Source organism: Megascapheus bottae, chromosome 24 (genome assembly GCF_031878675.1).
Source record: "Megascapheus bottae isolate mThoBot1 chromosome 24, mThoBot2.hap1, whole genome shotgun sequence".
In the NCBI taxonomy this organism is placed as follows: Eukaryota; Metazoa; Chordata; class Mammalia; order Rodentia; family Geomyidae; genus Megascapheus; species Megascapheus bottae.
In genome coordinates, this window is record NC_143532.1 from 7,192,280 (window position 1) to 7,198,279 (window position 6,000).

General features: G+C 40.1%; 1 long non-coding RNA gene across 2 annotated transcripts; it reads left to right on the forward strand.

Annotated features, from left to right (window-relative positions):
- The first annotated feature begins 2,308 nt into the window (after nucleotides 1–2,308).
- LOC150046845 (uncharacterized) lies at nucleotides 2,309–5,225 on the forward strand. Of its 2 annotated transcripts, none has more exons than XR_016539481.1 (3): nucleotides 2,309–2,387; nucleotides 3,847–3,920; nucleotides 4,970–5,225. It is a non-coding gene; the product is annotated as an uncharacterized LOC150046845 (long non-coding RNA). The 2 variants fall into 2 exon arrangements; XR_016539482.1 differs by lacking the exon at nucleotides 2,309–2,387 and adding an exon at nucleotides 3,086–3,167.
- The last annotated feature ends 775 nt before the right edge of the window (nucleotides 5,226–6,000 follow it).

Sequence of the window (6,000 nt, forward strand, 5' to 3'; positions counted from 1 at the left end):
TAATCCCAACTACTCATGAGGTAAAGCTTAGGAGAACTGTAGTTCAATGCCAGCCTAAACACAACGTTAAGGAGACTTTATCTCAACTAATAAACTGACTATGGTGTGGAGCAACATTAATGATACTGACTACGCAGCAGGCAGAGGAAGAAAGATCACAGTCTGAAAGTCACTCACCCCTAAGAAAAAAATTATATATACACACACACAAGATCTTTCCCCTTCCTCCTCCCCAGAATAAACAAAAAGCAATAAAAGGACTCGACTTGCATAGCACACACAAGGCTCTGAGTTCAACCCTGAGTGCCACCAAAAATAATTTTTTAAAAAATTATCCAACGCCAGGGAGACAAGAGTTGATTCCCCACTCGTTACCCTGTGATAAAGAAAGAAATCTAGGAATGCAGAATGGAAGTAGAATCTGGGATTCCCCGATGAGGCCATCAGGCCTTGTGGACACTAGCTGGGTGTACCAGCCACAGGTTCTGCCGCTTCACAAGTTGCCTTAGTCCCTGCCTGCTGCTATAACAAAACCATCCGGTCAGTATAAACATCAGAAATTCTCCAGTGTCATGGGAGATGAGCATGATGACAGAGGCAGGGTCTGGCAAGGGGCTGCTCTTGACTTCAGAGATATCACTTCCTTGCTGGATCCTCCTACCGTAGGACAGCAAAGGAGACAGATTCAATCCCTCAGGTACTAATCCCCTCTTGATACACTGGTACCAGGGATTAAGTTTCTCTTGGGAAGAGACATAAACATACAAACCACTGCATATATCTAAAGTCACGAAAGCCTCAGAATAACCGATAGGTTTAAATTCATTTTTAAGCTCTCATTCTACGAGTGAGGGAATGTAGGAACACAGTGTTAGGTAATTTGCCTGCAGGCCATGCAGCTTGTTGAGTGGCAGATCTGGATCTGACTTAAGAGTCCCATAGTTCAGCCTCTGCCCTGCTCTCTCGCTAACTTCTGCAGTAGAAGAGAAGCTTTGCTGTCACCCCATGAGAAACAGGAATCTCTTTTTATCTACAAGCAATGTAGAGAGAGACTAGAAAGAAAGGTTTTCGCAGGTCGAAGTCCCAGTTAAATGGGCCATGACAAATCAGGAGACAAAGATTAGCAAAACTCCTAAGGAATTCTTTGCTGTCTCTTGACTAGCAAGAAACTTGTGGACAGTAAAGAGGGAGTTCGTTTTCCTGCATAGAATCTGGGCACAAATTCTTTATCTAGATTTTTGACATTCAAAGGCCTAAACCAATCTTTTCAAAAACACTGTGTGTAATCCAAGGTAGATATTCTTATACATGACATGATTTCTAATGATTTTTTTTGGAGTGTGATTCTTTTTTATTCCTCCACAATAACAAGACATTTGTTTGAGTTTCAGAAAGGAAGACAGCTATTCATGGGGTCAAAGAAGAAAAAGTAAATAGTAGTTCAAAAAAAGAAGACAATCTTGCTGAAAGTTTCCAGTAGTATTACAATTAAAATCTTAATACATTTTTTATCTTCATCTTGTGTTGGTTTTTTATGAGTGATGGTTGTCCTTAATGTACTATGTTATCTCTCATCTCTTTTGCTGTCCCTTGGTTATCTCATATTTTTACAATATTTTACCTTGTTATCTGATATATTATATATATGTTTATTTGGTTATTTGAAATAGGATAGGGAAGGGGAGAAAACAAGATGAGGGGCGGGGTTGGGGGAAGGGAAATGGAGACCAAGACATGAGAAAGGGTATCAATGTTTGTGAAGTAATGCACCTTCTATCTGGTGAATATAACGTAACACTTCTATTAATTACAACAAAAAATATATGAAAAAAATTTAATGGGGGAATCTTTTCAAATTACAAAATTACTCTTACTATGTCAAATAACCTCTTGGAAAGAATATATATATATTTTTTTTTTCTCCATTCATCTCAACATTCCAATTCAAGCAGACTGCGAGAGGGCAGCAATCATTTCCATGGCTACAGTTGTTTTTGTTTGTTTGTTTGTTTGTTTTTTGTAGAAACTAACTCACAGTTGATAATACATTCTCCTTAAAGGCAGAGGCCATTTCTCTCATATTTCTATTATTAGAGCTAGAGAAGGGCAGGCATTCAATAAAATGCTTAATAAAAAGGTTGGCACAATTACTGGAAATCACGTCTGTAAATAATACTACACTGCACATATTCCTGATAATCTTACAAAACTCGGGTGAGGATGTCCAGCTACTGTACAGGGTGGCACTGCCAGATGCTTCGTGGAATACAATGTGATTGAATTCACCTGTATGTTCTCTGAAGAGGGTGTTTCACGGGTACATTCTAGAGACTTCTTTAGCAAAAGGGAGTGATACATTTCAACTGCAAGTCATAGCATACCTCCAGGTAAAATTCTGGTCAGAATTTTCACAGACGTGCTATTCCATCCACATAGTCCCTACAAAGCTGGTGTTTTGAAGGTAATTCGGGAGGACTGTAGGTAGGACATGTGTTTAGTCAGCTAGGGTGCTCCCTCTCTCTCTCTCTCTCTCCCTCTCCCCCCTTCCTCCCCTCTCTCCCACTCGCTGTCTCTCTCTCTCTCCCTGTCTCTCTCTCTCTCCCTGTCTCTCTCTCTCTCCCTGTCTCTCTCTCTCTCCCTGTCTCTCTCCCTCTCCCTCTCCCTCTCCCTCTCCCTCTCCCTCTCCCTCTCCCTCTCTCCCTCTCTCTCTCTCTCTCTCTCTCTCTCTGTCCCCAAACATGCTTGATTTCCATAAGAGCTGTCTGGGGTAGGATTCATGTCTTCCAGACTTGACATGAGCTGGGAATGGCAGTCTCCTGTAGAATGTGCTGGAATCTGGCCATCTTGGCTGAATGGTTACTATGTGTGCGATTCCACTGGAGCCTGATGGTCCAATGGGCTGGCCTGGACCCACTGGCCTCCTCATGTCAGCAGCAGAGGGACAAGATGGCAGGCAGAAATACCCAAGAACCTGATTATGTGCCCTCCAGCCCATACAGGAAGAGTCACTGGGGAAGAAGCCTCCAGAGGGCACAGTGGACCCAGATGCAGGGGACAGAAAGGACAGCCTCGCCTTCTGTGCAGACAAGTCCCTTGTCTGAGGATGGAAGTCTGGAGACCAGGAAAGGAAAGGAAGGATGTACAAATACTTACAGTTCTCATTCCGGGTGCTTATGCTGAAGCAAAACACATGCTTATTTCTACTACTTTATTTCTAAAGTAGCTCATTAGGGAAATGAAAAAAAAATAAATAAAAAACAAAGAGTAATCTTCCTCTCAATTAGATGGGTAGATTCAGCAGATTTTATGGACAATTAAGTCTTTAAATGAAGATTTAGGAGTGCAAGTTCGTTTGGTATTTTCTTTTGATCATCTCTGCTGCTGGATAAAGAAACACCCATCTCGAACTTTATTTGAAATGTGATTTCAAAATCTGCACAGATCTCTTGAAATTAATAAAAATGTATTTTGTAAATGGAAATTTTAAGATTGCCTGAAAAGTATTATGGCATCTTTTTCTCTCTTTCTATACTTGAATTTTATATGTAAGTTATTATGTATAAGATATAATACATAAACATATATCATATAAGGTATAGAAAAGCATACATTTATATATAAATGATTATATATGTTGCTATACATAATATATTCCTATCTTGAAGTAGTTATAGAGAGGAACTTCAATTTCAATATGTCAGTTTACAATTAGTTGTTTTTTTTTTTAAGTGAGTGGTTTGGGTTTCACTGAAAGGAGATATAAAATATTAAGCTGTAACTTAATCTAGAATGAAAGTTAATACTCTTCTAATAATAGATACTCACTTGTTTTAAAAATCTAACCAGTAAGTCAAGTGTTGTGGCACATCTCTTCAGTTCCAGAACTTGAGAAGCTGAGACAAGAAGATAATGAGTACCAGGTAAGTCTGAGCTACCTAGCCAAACCTCCTTCTCTTTCTCTCTCTCTCTCTCTCTCTCTCTCTCTCTCTCTCTCTCTATATATATATATATATATATATATATATATATATATATACACACACACATATATACATATATACATGTATATATCTGTATGTATATGTGTGTATAGGTGTATGTATATAATATAGTGCATGGATATATATTTATATTTATGTACACATATTGTATGTATATATACACATGAAAACAAAACTAAACTAATAGGTAAATATTTCCTAAGATTCTTTATACACATAGCCTACCAATCTTCCAAGAAAATATTCAGCAACAAAAGCCAAACTAAAATCCAGCCAAATAAATTTGGCATGTTGAAATTGTGCTTTAACTTACTTAATTGGTAATATTTAACTTCTGTCTGCCTACAGTAACTCTGTGATCTCAGGAATAGTTGATAGCATCTGAGGAATTTTTGATAGCATTTCCTAAGGCAACATCATTAGAAAAAAAAACAAAAACAAGCCTGAACACTGTTGTCTGAGCTCCAGGAAGTGCCTTAGGCTCCGGGATCAGAAAGTCTCTCAAAGTCTAGGACGTGTGGACTCAAACAGACCAGAAGATTCAGATGAAAATGGACCACTGGGCTCTAACCATCCCTGAGCTAAAGACGACTATTAAGAAAAGACATCTTAATGATCAAAGTATGTCAGAGACTCACCCCTTAATTTTGATTGATGGTAGCCTATCAACTAGTCTTCTATAAAGCACATGGGTTGCACTTTTCAAGATTGTGAGTATAACTCAGACTGTTCCTAAAATGCACTTGTTGGGTAAATACTCATGGTCGTTAAAAGTTGTGTTGTGCATCTGCTCTTTGGCAAACTTGATGCCTCCTGTTGAGACTGCAGGATGAATCATGTATTCCACTCTGCGTTCCAGTTGCTCCGGGAAGCCTGAATTAACGATCTCTTAAGTCATAACAGAGTTTCATGACTTTTGATCCCTCTCACCCCTGTCAGACTGAATTAAAAATCCTCTTTCATTACAGGGGACATGTTTTATCAGCATTTCTGTGCAAACCAGCCACAGCACACACTGGACCTACCTTGGGCTTCTCTTCAGATCCCCTGAGTGTCACCGGTCGGCCATTTCTGCAGCCAGATGGAACAGCAAGTTCTGCTGGGACTCTGCCTTGCTGTTTGCAGACGTTGCCTTGACAGAGCCTCTTCTTCCACATGGGCCTTCCTGCTGTATGTGCCCCTGAGTGAACCAGTGGAAATCACGTGTCCAGATGTGCTTTACCAGAAAAGCAGGCCTTCAAGCAAAGGCTCGAAGGATCACAAAGGACCCAATAAAATGACTTCGCTTCCTGATACGCCATCCCATCCCTGGAGTGTTCACTTCATGGATCTAACAAGCAGCCTATGTACAAACCACACTTTTCCCTCGAGCATCCGTTTCTTTAAAGCAGCAGGTCTTTTAGGTACCTTTCCCACCTTCTCACTTTGGGCCATGATATTTATTCTAAAATGCCAGTCCTTTTGCCATGCAGTTCCTTCTGTCATAAATCTTTTCTTACTGAGAAAATCTTGGGGGGGGGGGAATACTCATTAGAGAGTTTAAGGAATGATTCTTTCCCACAATGTGTACTATTCACTTTCGTTCATGCGTTCTACACAGAGCAGATGGGTCGCTCCAAAAGCAAAATGGGTGGATCGGTGTCTTTCCCCAGAGATAAATGAAAAAACCATGTGGTTTGTTTTTTAAAAGGAACTCTTGGTTTCAGAAAGTGGGCAGTTGCATCTTTAACTACAAAGGATTGAGATCCATTAGAACACAACTGGATTGTGTTAAATTTACAGACAGTGACAAAAGAGAGAGGGGGGAACTAGCTGGGGTTTGTGGCTGCAGTGACCTTAACACAGAAGCCCCAAGAGTCCTCACTTCCAAAGGGCAATGGATGAACTCTACCCTAAACATACAGCCAGAATTCCGGAGAGGAGGAATTGCTCTTCTTCAACACTGAAGAATGACACATAGCTGACCCTACCACTCAGCGCCTAAATTACTATCATGCAT